At 34.3% G+C, this 13475-nt stretch overlaps 1 protein-coding gene across 2 annotated transcripts in view; it reads right to left on the bottom strand.

Annotated features, from left to right (window-relative positions):
- LOC118145584 (uncharacterized) overlaps positions 1–13475 on the bottom strand; it is a 440827-nt gene that overhangs the window by 198610 nt on the left and 228742 nt on the right. For both annotated transcript variants that reach the window (XM_078339361.1, XM_078339362.1), the window contains exon 4: positions 466–555. The gene's annotated coding sequence lies outside the window, so the exon portion shown is untranslated. The remainder of the gene's footprint in view (positions 1–465; positions 556–13475) is intronic.

The following is a 13475-nucleotide window of genomic DNA, read 5'->3' on the forward strand; positions in this document are numbered from 1 at the left end:
TGAACCTCTGCTCTAGAGTGAGAGCAAGGAGAGTGGTGTAATTCTTCCAGAGTGACAGAAACACACCAGCTCCTCTTTAGTGTAAGTCCTGCCCAGTGCCCCTGGGTAGGGTGTCTTCGAGGATCAGGAGGGCAGAGAAAATTAGGAAGAACTTTCAGAACCAGTGCCTACAGGCATCTCCAAGGACCTACGTGTTGGGATGGGGATATAATATTGGTAGGGAAGGTAACTGCTCATCTTCTCAGGTTGCCTCCCCCACATGTATCTTCCACTGTATGAGGGAACTGGAGAAGAAATGATTATTTACTCAACATTTTTGGCTTGCCATGAGTAGGAGTGAGCCTCCACCTTACTAGTCAGGGCTCAGTGGATGAAGAAAAACTCATACCGTTAGCTTCAAATGCTAGAAATTTAGCATTGGCAACTTAATTTAGCTGAGAGGTATGAGAAAAGCTGGCAACCTACCTCTTCTGGTGAGATAGCACATCCTTTAACTGGGAGATGAAGAGAGAGAGAGCCTCATTTTCTTGTCTCTACTCATTCAGATTGGAGAGTCTGAAAAAAAAAGAAAAGAAATAAAAGAAATGTTGAGATAGGGAGAGAGAAGGAGAAAGCAAGTAACGGCTAAGGGCCACAGGAAAAAAAAATGTTTTTTTATTTGCTATGAAATAATTTCCAAAGACTTCTATAAAATAATTTCTTCAATATGATCATTTTTTTGGGGAGAAGGTTTATAAAACTTACCATGCTACCATTCCAGAAGCTGCATTTTTTCTAATTATTTATTTTAAATATTACATATTCTCTAAATTTATTATGCATTTGATTAATAATATTAGCCTAATTTTTCATCTCACATAGGAATTATTTCTGTCGTTAAATTATTTTTAACCTTCATATGAATTTGTTCATCATAGATCAAATTTTAAGACAATACATAATAAGTTCAGAACTGTTTCTTTTTTTCTAGTATACGCTATGCTGGTAGAGATCAAAAGATGTACCACATTATGTGGGATTACATGTAGATATAAGATATCATTCTTTTAATAATATACTAATGTTTCATTTTCTAATGTGTTTGTCTCAGTTGAATACAGTTGATTTTTTTTTATTTAGTTAGCTTTGTTCTTCAGTTCTATAATTAAATATGAACTGTTTTGTCTCCAATTGGATTTGTGGTCTTTTAATAGAGTATCAAATGTATCAAATTTTTTCAGTATCAGCCATAGATAACTGAGCTGGAAAAACTAAATATAAAGTGTAATAGTAGAAGCAAAATACATTGCATTTTAAGTTAGTATTTATTATTATATTATTATTATTATACTTTAAGTTCTGGGGTACGTGGGCAGAATGTGCAGGTTTGTGATAAAGGTATACCTCTGCCATGGTGGTTTGCCATCAACCTGTAATCTACATTAGGTACACACATGCCATGGTGGTTTGCCATCAACCTGTAATCTATATTAGGTACACACATGCCATGGTGGTTTGCCATCAGCCTGTAATCTACATTAGGTACACACATGCCATGGTGGTTTGCCATCAACCTGTAATCTACATTAGGTACACACATGCCATGGTGGTTTGCCATCAACCTGTAATCTACATTAGGTACACACATGCCATGGTGGTTTGCTATCAACCTGTAATCTACATTAGGTACACACATGCCATGGTGGTTTGCCATCAGCCTGTCATTTACATTAGCTATTTCTCCTAATGCTAGCCCTTTTCTAGCTCCCCACTCCCAGACAGGCCCAGTGTGTGATGTTCCCTTCTCTGTGTCCATGTGTTCTCATTGTTCAGCTCCCATTTATGAGTGAGAACATGCAATGTTGGTTTTCTGTTCTTGTGTTAGTTTGCTGAGAATGATGGTTTTCAGCTTTATCCATGTCCTTGGAAAGGACATGAACTCATCTTTTTATGGCTGCATAGTGTTCCACAGTGTCTATGTGCCACATTTTCTTTATCCAGTCTATCATTGGTGGGCATTTGTGTTGGTTCCAAGTCTTTGTTATTGTGAACAGTGCCACAAAAAACAAACGTGTGCATGTATCTTTATAACAGAATGATTTATAATCCTTTGATTTTATGGTTTTAGTGCTTATATTTAAGTCTTTAATTTATCTTGATTTAATTTTTTATAAGGTATAAGGAAGGGGTCCAGCTTCGGTTTTCTGCATATGCTAGTCAGTTTTCCCAACACCATTTATTAAATAGGGAATTGTTTCCCCATTCCTTGTTTTTGTCAGGTTTATCAAAGATCAAATGGTTGTAGACATGTGGCATTGTTTCTGAGGCTTCTGTTCTGTTCCATTGGTCTATATGTTTTGGTAGCAGGACAATGCTGATTTTGTTACTTTAGCCTTGTAGCATAGTTTGAACCCAAATCAACAATATATACATTCTTCTCAGCACCACGTCACATTCATTCTAAGTTAGTATTTAAAAGCTAGTTACTATATTTTCTTTTTTACACATTTTAAAAATGATTCAAAATAAAATACTGAAATTTCTGCCATGTAACCCAAAGTAATTCTATATTATTAAATTGAATCAGAAGATGTTTTGATAGAAGCATTCTTACAATGCCAGAAAGATGTGATGAATATTTTCATGAGTTTTCATATAATTTGCTAATTTTCTGAATATTTTTTTAATCTTTCTAATAGATCAGAGTTGCATTTGTTTCTTCTGAGATGTGAAATTGATGGAAATAATTGTCTTTTTAATATTCTTATTATATTGATCATAATTAAATGTTCATTTAGTAAAGACTAAGACAGTCCGGGAATTTCATCTGAACTGTTAAAGTTCTGCATTTGATTAGAATAATTTTATTGCTGCCCTTATGTTATTTCATAGCCTTTTAGTGTGGGTGTGGCATGTTGCCACAGACCACATATGTGGAGTGTAAAGCAGCTGCCCTTCTGTCTAGGTCTGAAGACAATGCTGTTACCAGGAAACTGTAATATATTATATCTAACTTTCAAAGGCGCTCTTTAATACAGTCACTCTGCAGGTGAGAAATTGTCAATAAAGAAGGTTGTAAGTCATGGTTTCTTTTTTTTTTTTTGGGAAATATCTAAAATTCAAATTTTGGGACTATATCTTGTAGTTTTGTTGCTCCGTAATTTTACATTATTCATGAACACACTCAAAATAATTAATGAGCAGAAAAGCCTGGGTTACAGATGCTGACGACCAACTTGTAGGAGAGTTTACTTCTGGAGCTTCTGTTAAGAGTCAGGTTCAATTGAGATGATAGGAGGTGGGTAATATTTTTTTGTTAACCTTAATTAAAGTAACAGGAACAAATTTCTGGAAATCAATTATATGACCATGGAGGAGTTAGTGGTGAGCAGAGGTTTCAATTGTATTCAATACCAGTGTTGGAAGCTGGCATTCAGCATTCAAAATGGCTCAAGAACCTCATCTAAAAGAGGGAGGTCAGTGGAAGAAGCACCAAAGCTATTCTCAATATTTCTGAATAACAAATTTCTTAGCAACTGAATCAGTGGAACCCCAAAGGGGTTTGCTAAGATTTATAGAGGAGCTATGCTCCATTGACATATGGCTAAAGGAACTATGCTTTACTTACAGACCTCAGTACTGAGTGACTGCTAGCATCATGCACTTCTGTCTCATTCTTCCCTTGGGCTTTGAGAAAATGCACAGATATACACAACAAAGCACAGAGAAGATGTTCAGCTCAAGAAACAAAGACCTGAATGAAACACAAAATTATTGTGACATAACTGAGAGCCTACTTTGGCCCTAAAATGCAGTATGGAAAATTGCATGTGTCAAGAAACAGGCTAATGCAGCAAAAGTAAGTAGGAACATGAGAAATACCATGAAACACAAAGACAGCCTCAATGCCTGGAGAATACTTGGTGCAGTATCCTAGACTAGGACACGAGGAAAATATAAATAACATTGCATACCCTCCTGGAATGTGTTACCTGGCAATCATGACAAATTCACGTGTGTGTGCGTGTGTGTGTGTGTGTGTGTACTTGAAGGAATGAAGCACTAAACAATGTGATGTGGAGGGTGGTGAATGTGGTTGAAACATTACTAGTTAGATTACTAATGTGATTACCTCATGGTGCTTTCTTAATTTAGGTAGATGTGAGTTTGTGAGAATGTCACTAAATTATCTCTTTACTAAAAGAAATGCTCTTAAAAATTCTGAATAAGGTTTTCAATGATCTCTATGGAATTTGAGGCTTCCCTGAAATGCTCTCTAATGTTATTATTATTTGGAAAGCACTTAGTGGTTTTTCTCCCATATTAAGACTACTCCTGTTCAGATTTTTGTCTCTCCTTCCAAATATATTCCCACTCAACTCTGCATTTTCTTTAGTTCTCAATTATTTTATTTGTACTCTTTATGCTTATATTTTAATTATTGCATGTATTCACATGTGACATCTTCATATATGCCTTTGGTTCCACTGTCAGTTAGTAGTTTTGTTTTGTTTTTTTATTACTAAACAATTGTAACTCTGCCTGAATCAGTCAGAAAACAAATTTATTAAAGGGTGTTTTGCTAAACACAGAATTTGGGGGAAGGGCTATGGAGCTTGGTTTGGAGGGTAGACAGTTAGAAATAACTCACCCAAAGTGTCATAGAAATGGTCACATGAAAACAGGACTAGACACAGATCTGTCACTCCAGCATCATTTATCTATTTGTAACACTGAAAATAAGTGGCGCTTTTCTGCCCCCTCAAAAACTTGAGTAAGTATTACCCTTGCTTTTTCATGTACTAGCTTTTTGTTTTAAAATAAGCATAAACAAACCTTATCACTAGAGCCTTCATTGTGCATCTGGACTACAGCTGCACAGAAGGCTAGGAAGGTTTTTCCTGGCATCTTTTTGTTTCTAGAGTAAGAAACTAAGCAATAATGTAAAAGGATACCCCAAACGTAGAAAGTGTGGTCACAGAATACAAAAAGTCATCTACAATCTCAAATTCTCTACAAAGTGCTGCACTAGAGTTCCAAACTGTTGGTTGAATATCTTAAGATTTATTCCATTAAGTACCTCAAATACAAAACGTCTCTGAATAATGCACTACCTGATGGCCACTAAAATGAGCAATCCTGATTTTCCCCTGACTGATCTCTCTGCCTCAGTCACTTCTATCTCCATATTATTTTACATACAGTGCAGTTTATCAAAGTAAGCCTTTATACCTGTACTTACATTCTACATCCTTAATAACCATATCTCTAATTATGTAAAATCATTGCTGACGCTTCTTTTTCACATTCCCGATTATCTCATCATCTTCTCCCTTTTTTATTTCCCATCAGCTTTTATCAGCTTCTACTAAACCACATCATTTGCTTATTCAGGAGGCCATGTTGTTTGCTACATGTTTTAAGTATCATACTGTAGGATCTAAAGTATCTGCCCCAGAGAAAGTGCCCAACGCGTATTGAATTGTCCCTGAAAAGGAGATGATGAAATTAAAGTTGTATGTGAAAATTTCAGTTGGGTTCTGTCACATTTGTTTTTAATGCAGGGTAACATGGGTCTCGGTGTGAATAAAGCATGTGTACGAAGATAGCTCCAGAGAAATACAAAATGTAAGTATATAAACATATATATTCAATATACAGCCATATGTGTCTATAGCAGTAGCTTCAGGCATAAACGCAAAAGGTAAAGTCTAAAAGGAAAACTAAATTAAGAAGTTGAGTTCAATTGGAGAAGACCAATGGCGTTTCAGATTATGTTTGAGTCTGTAACGAGGGACAGCAGCCAGAAAAACTGATGGAAACTTCCAGTATTACCTGGGTATATGCTATTAAATACATCCATATGAAATCTCCAAAACATCAACCCTTGAATTCACTCAGTGAATATAAGTACTCCAGTAACTTCTAAAACTTCCTCTATACAAAGGATCACAGTTTTGATCTTTTACATCCTACTTTTCATTAAGACTCCATTTACAAATTCTCAAAGTTTTCTTTAGATTTTCCTGTTGCTGCTTTACATTCACTAGTGTGAAGTTAATGCCAACAAACTAATTGCCATTATGAAAGTTTCCATTTTAATCACTGATCCCAAAATATCATAAAATCTATAGCTAATTGAGTCAATGTTTTTCTTTGTAGCCTCCCATTTTAAATTTTAAGTAAGCACTGTTAGTCCTTCCTGTGGTTTTAAATAAAGACAAGGGTTCTACTATTACAATTATTAGTTCATTTATTTATTTATACATTTGATTATTTACCTACTTATTAAGTATATCTATATAATGTCTTTAATTAGGTTATTTAATAAAAAATAAGACTACCTACTGCGATCAAGACACTCTACTGGACACTTTGGTTCCAGCAGTTGAACCAGTAAAAACTTTTTCTTTGTATTCTATTTGGAGAGGCAGAAATAAGTAACCTAAAAATAATATAATTTTGGTTTATGATATTAGGAAATATAATACGGGGTGTGCGCATGCGTGGGAGGCATATAATTGACGATACTGTCAAGGATTAGGTCAAGGGTCTTAAAGTACTAAGTATCCCATCCTATGATTAATTTTTAATCACAATGAACTCTTTATGATGCCAAAGGTTGAGAGAGGGCCTTTTCTAGAGAGCAGAAGAATTGAGACATAAGTAAGTGTTGCTCTTTGCCAAAGCCTTCATCATTGCCTAAAAATGAACCACATTCTCATGTAATCATAAGAATTTGAGAAATAGCATAGAACTCTGGGGCAAAAAGCCATAAGAAAAATGTATGTAAATTCAGTTAACAATCTCAAGAAAAAGGTGTTTGAGGGTTTGTTAATGCTGTGTATTCTCTACTAGAGAGAGAAGGCAGGCTACTTCCTGATGTGTTTATATGAAAAATACCTGCCTATTACATAGTGCTTCAGGTGGTGCTAACACATTTTGTTCATTTCAATAGAATATGCTTTCTCTCCATAATGGTTTTTCAAGCCCACTTATTTTCTTTTGTATACTGTGTTTAAAGATCCAGGTTGAGAATTTGATTATTTCTTTTTTTTTTTTACTTTTTTTTTTTTTTATTGCATTTTAGGTTTTGGGGTACATGTGCAGAGCATGCAATACAGTTGCATAGGTACACACATTGCAGTGTGTTTTGTTTGCTTTCTCCCCTTCACCCACATTTGGCATTTCTCCCCTGGCAATCCCTCCCCACCTCCCCCTCCCACTGGCCCTCCCCTTTCCCCCCATAGACCCCAGTGTTTAGTACTCCTCTCTCTGTGTCCATGTGATCTCATTTTTCATCACCCGCCTATGAGTGAGAATATGCGGTGTTTCATTTTCTGTTCTTGTGTCAGTTTGCTGAGAATGATGTTCTCCAGATTCATCCATGTCCCTACAAACGACACAAACTCATCATTTCTGATTGCTGCATAATATTCCATGGTGTATATGTGCCACATTTTCCCAATCCAGTCTATTATCAATGGGCATGTGGGTTGATTCCAGGTCTTTGCTATTGTCAACAGTGCTGCAATGAACATTTGTGTGCATGTGTCCTTGTAGTAGAACGATTTATAGTCTTTTGGATATGTACCCAGTAATGGGATTGCTGGGTCAAATGGAATTTCTATTTCTAAGGCCTTGAGGAATCGCCACACCGTCTTCCACAATGGTTGGACTAATTTACACTCCCACCAACAGTGTAAAAGTGTTCCTTTTTCTCCACATCCTCTCCAGCATCTGTTGTCTCCAGATTTTTTAATGATCGCCGTTCTAACTGGCGTGAGATGGTATCTCAATGTGGTTTTGATTTGCATCTCTCTGATGACCAGTGATGATGAGCATTTTTTCATATGATTGTTGGCCTCATATATGTCTTCTTTCGTAAAGTGTCTGTTCATATCCTTTGACCACTTTTGAATGGGCTTGTTTGTTTTTTTCCTGTAAATCTGTTTGAGTTCTTTGTAAATTCTGGATATCAGCCCTTTGTCAGATGGGTAAACTGCAAAAATTTTTTCCCATTCTGTTGGTTGCCGATTCACACTAGAGACTGTTTCTTTTGCTGTGCAGAAGCTGTGGAGTTTCATTAGGTCCCATTTGTCTATTTTGGCTTTTGTTGCCAATGCTTTTGGTGTTTTGTTCATGAAGTCCTTGCCTACTCCTATGTCCTGGATGGTTTTGCCTAGATTTCCTTCTAGGGTTTTTATGGTGCCAGGTCTTATGTTTAAGTCTTTAATCCATCTGGAGTTAATTTTAGTGTAAGGTGTCAGGAAGGGGTCCAGTTTCTGCTTTCTACACATGGCTAGCCAGTTTTCCCAGCACCATTTGTTGAACAGGGAATCCTTTCCCCATTGGAGAATTCGATTATTAATGATTGCCCAGTTTAAAACCGAACTTTAAAGCTGTGCTTTGGAGGAGTCATTACTGTTCTGCAAGCTGTCTATTTATAAACTTTAAGGAAACACGAGTTCCTGCGCTAAATGGTCTTTTTGCATGGGTGACTGTGTATTCAAATACAGGGAAAGAATATAACATCCTTGCCAGCACTGTTTTAAGTGTAGATAAACTATTTTATGTATACAGATAAGTGACCAACCTAATAACTTGGACATAAGATAAAGGTGTCTTCATTTTGAAAATTCTCGGAAAACTAGACTTTAGCGAGCGTAGAATGCTATTAATTTATTAATGTTCATGAAGAACCGGTACACACTGCACATGGTATATTTATTCTAGAAATTCAATCCAAGAAAAAATGATCAATGAGATCTTAAAGAGAATTGAAAGAAGCTAGATCTTGAAATCCTAAAATCAATTTATGACAACTATAATTCAAGGAATCATCTTAAGTAAAGAAGGAATAGGATGAATAAAACTCATATGCCTCAATCAATAAATAATATATCTTTAGGTCAGGAAATTGTCTTAAAAATGTGTCTTAAATAGATTAATACTCTTTGCTATAAGAAATATATAAAAGCAAAGTAAAGAAAACCCTTTGATATAGTTCTTATTCCCTAAAGACACATTTAAAATGTACTGCAAAGTATGATTAAACAGTTAAATTTAATAGAGTATAAAGTTTTTGCTCCCATAAAATAATTTTTCTTTGCTTGCATTGATTCACTAACACCTTATTGAGTGGAATGCATGTTTTGTGGGCTGTTTTTCACAGGCTTATTGATTTCTGGAAAGCTGAGAGGATGGAAGCACAGAAATGGATTTTACTTTTTTTTATTAGAAAGCCAATTATGATCAAACTTAAAGCTCAAAAGTAATCTCTGCTTATAAACTACGCCCCTTTAAAAACATTTTTCCTATGAAGCCAAAAGAAGCGAATCAGATTTTAAGATTCATTAATGGGATGGAAGAAAGTTGCTGGTCTCTTCCTGCTCAGGGCTAGTGAGTTCAAAACTGCAGAAATGTACTCAAATCTCAGTGATAAACTTTAAAGAAGATAAAGATAAATTTCAAATGCATTAAGAATAGTGTGACTGGAAAACTGAGGAGACTCAATGTCAGGTAAATGGGAATCGGTGTATTTTGTTGCTTGGTTTGTATTTGTTTTGCTTTGTTTTTGTATGATTAGGGTATATACATTTGGAAGACAGCTAAGTAAAAGAGAGATTAGACCTCACATGTGAATGTAATCTATAAGGAAACTGATTTAAATCAACAGAAGAAAGAACATTTTCACTACTTTGAAAACTGGACTGACCGAAAATCAGAGAATATAACTTTTATAATGAGATGTGCTAAAGCTGTAAGTCCAGTTAGAAAGAGATATAGAGAGAACCCTAGGAGAGATAAGAATTAGGTTAAAATCTAAATTGTATGAATTCTAAGTTCACTGAAACCAGATTCTGTTAAATCATTAAAGTTTATGTATATTTATTTATGGTAAATTTTATAGTAAATTTATGGTAAATTCCTGAAAAAGCACCACCAGTCCCTATTTTTAAACTAAATGGTTTTCGTTTTCATAAAACATTCCTGAAAAAGCACCACCAGTCCTTATTTTTATATTAAATGGTTTCCACTTTCATAAAACAAAGTATGAGAGAATTATTTTATTATTTAAAACATTTAGATAAAAAATAAAAACAAAGGAAAAACAATATTCCAATCTCTCTACTTGCATAACATCAATATCCTGATATGTTAATAAATAAAACAGTGTATTTATTTTTCATTGTTATAATCATTTTGTAAATATAGTGCATTTTGGATTTAATATATTGAATAGCTTTATTGCTATATTACAACATGGTTTAATGGTGTTAATAACTTTGTGATTTTAATAATTTATCAATCACTTCCTTGTTGCTGCATATTTACAGTAAATTGTAAAATTCATATTACAAATAATACTAAGACTTTAAAACTAACACATGTAGATTATCCCATATATTGGATTACATCTGTAGAATGGCTTCCCAGATGGATTCTTTCTAACTCAAACAGCATGGAGAGTTTAAGGCTCATCGTGTAGAATGCCAAATTGCTTCTAAAAGTGCTGCACCTTTTTATTTAACCTTCAATTTGATTTTAATTTCGGAAATGTATTAGCTACCTTTCTGATATGGTTTTTGTAAATGCTATTAACACTTGCAATATGAGTCATTCTTATTCCGCTGTTTTTTCAAATGTAACACATTCTGTAATCTTTCCTTCCAAATAGGCATATCCAAGAGAAAGTGTGGGAATTTACCTATCTAAAGCTAAGTAAAATATAGTTGGCTTCTGTAAAGGTGAATATGGTAGTGAGAATCATATGTAGGTCTCATCCTATACGATGGTCGAGATTCCATGCTTGTTATCAGCACCACAGTTTTCTCACTTCCTCAGTCTACTTCCCCATCTTTCCTACTTCTAGGGGTATAGGCATTTTCCTGAGTCTCCTACCTGGGAGCTATTTTACCTCTGTATCATTTTGTTGTTGCTAAATTATCATAGAAATAACCAACTCTCAGGTTGGATTTCTTGACTGATGATGAAAATAATAGCAACATTCATAATAATAAATAATAATCTGTGCCCAATTGATGTTTTGCCAAAAACATGTAAATTATCAAATTTTATCTTATCACAACTCTATATGCTACCACAGCCCACTTTAGCAGAAGACACGGAACCTCAAAGGTAATTTTACCAAGGTGACGCCACTTACAAGGCTGGCATTAGGATTTGCATCCCCAGCTGTCTTATCCGAAAGTTATGTTCTTTACAAAATTCTTTCTGCTTTAAAAATGATACGTATGATATGGAAATTAAACCCAGACAGGCCAAAAGAGTAATTTTTTAAAATTATTTATGGTCTAGCTTTATTAGCTATAGGTTTCAAGTTCAGCAAAACTTTCTTTTTCCACAATTACTTTTACTTGGCCTAAAGTAGGCTTGCTCTTAAAAAATATTCATTATTTTCATTAGCAATCATTTCCAAGTCAAAATCTTCTTTCTAAATTACTTAAATTATACTTCTTTTCCTCTTCCTGCAGCTTCTAATTCCAATGCAGTTACCCTGGCTACTCCACAGTCGATGACCCACATTCACCCTCAACTCACACTGTGTTTTTCTCCTAACTTTTCATGGAAACTGGAGTGTCTCGTTGTCTTAATGTAATTAGAGAGTATAGTTTTTCATTACTCTTTTGCCTAGTAATCATCTCGTAACAATTTACAGTTGCTGAGCATAGACAAAAACAGTATTTAGGCTTCCACATTCAAGAAACAAAAGGAGATTCCTCAAAAAAAGTGACTGAAAGATTTTTCTATCATACTGATTTGGAATTACATAACTATAGTGCAAAATTGTGTCAATAAAGACATAATACACTTCCCAAAGGGCTTATATTACAGTGTGTGGAAGGTTAAGCACCAAAAAAATGGTTGTATAAATGAAAAAATACAAGTTAAAGTTAATAACAAAGACATTTGCTTGATGAATCATCGAAATTACTCCAACACTGAAATATTGCCAAATTTCTTAGGCACAGAATTAGGAAGTTTAGGCATTTTAAGAATATAGTCTCACCTGAGTGATTAGATAAGTATATAGTGATCCTGGGAGCAAAAGTATCAGTTTTTAATCTCTCTCTGTTTTTCTCTTCCTCTCCCCTAAAAAACAGCTAAATAAACATGCAAGGTCACTCTTTTTTCAGCACTAGAATATGATCAACTCAAGACAGCAATGTCTGAAAGAAGAAACACTCAATAGGTGAAGCCCTTGAATATCTCTGCACTTTGTCTGAGAACAGTTTCCAAAACAAAGCACAGTGAGATGGAGACCAAACAGAGTGAGGTGGTCATGTTCAATGAAGAGGCAAAAGTCAGAGGTCTTTTTAACAAATTGTCTCATATCAATTAGATATTCATAGGCAAAATAAACCAAAATAGATTCCATTTATACTTTTTAACCACATATAAAAAATAATTCAAAGTAGATCACAGGTCAAAATTCAAAACCTAAAACTTTGAAACATCTATAAGAATATAGGGGAAAACAATTGTAGTCTTAAGACAGTAAAGATTCCCCAGATGTGACACTAAATGCATGATAGATGATAAAACAAACTGTTAAGTGGGATTTCATAAAATTAATAACCTCTGCTCCTCAAAAGACAAGGCTGAGGATGAAGAGATAAGCTATATACTGGGAGAAAATGTTTGCAAATAGTACACCTGACAAAAGAATTGAGTCTAGAGTATATAAATGGCTTTCAAACTCAATTGAATATAGGAGCTCAATTTAAAAAATAAGAAAATATTTAAACAGACATTTCACCAAAAAAGATACGTGGCTGGCAAATAAAGACATGAAGAAATGCTCAATATCATTTGTCTTTAGGGAAATTTAAATTAAGACTACAATGAGATATCACTATACAACTATTTGAAAGATTAAAATTAAAAATACCAAACATACAGAGTTGCTGAAAAGGATATGAAAAACTGGAACTTTCATACTCTGAGGAAAATGTAAAATGGTACAACAATTTTGGAAAAGCATGTTGTAGTTTCTTAAATTGTTAAACATACACCCAACCATATCAACAAAATAATTACTCAATAAAAATTGACCCAAAGATCACAAAAATGTTAAATTTAACAAACAAAATCTTCAAAGCAACTACTACAATACGTTCAAAGAAACAAAGAAATATACATTCAAAGTATTATAGCAATCTTTTATCATAATCAGTAAATGGAATATCAGCAAACAAGAAAATAAACTACAAAAGTCTCCAAACAAATATGCAATTTTTCCAAAATTAATTCAATCGTGGTGTTACTAGGGCATTTGAGAGTTCAGCATCCCAGCACTTTTAGTGAATTAAATAATAAAAATTGGGAGCAGGCCCTTGCTTGCCTGCCCTAGTTTTTTGCCCAGTAATCTTTTTCCCTGTAATGTAATTATAAAATGCTGATGTATAATTTGTTTGTAAAGCAGAAAGAGATAACTTCAGCTTCACAAAAAGGTTTTGCAGAAGTAATGA

This window comes from Callithrix jacchus, chromosome 10, assembly GCF_049354715.1.
Source record: "Callithrix jacchus isolate 240 chromosome 10, calJac240_pri, whole genome shotgun sequence".
Lineage (NCBI taxonomy): Eukaryota > Metazoa > Chordata > Mammalia > Primates > Cebidae > Callithrix > Callithrix jacchus.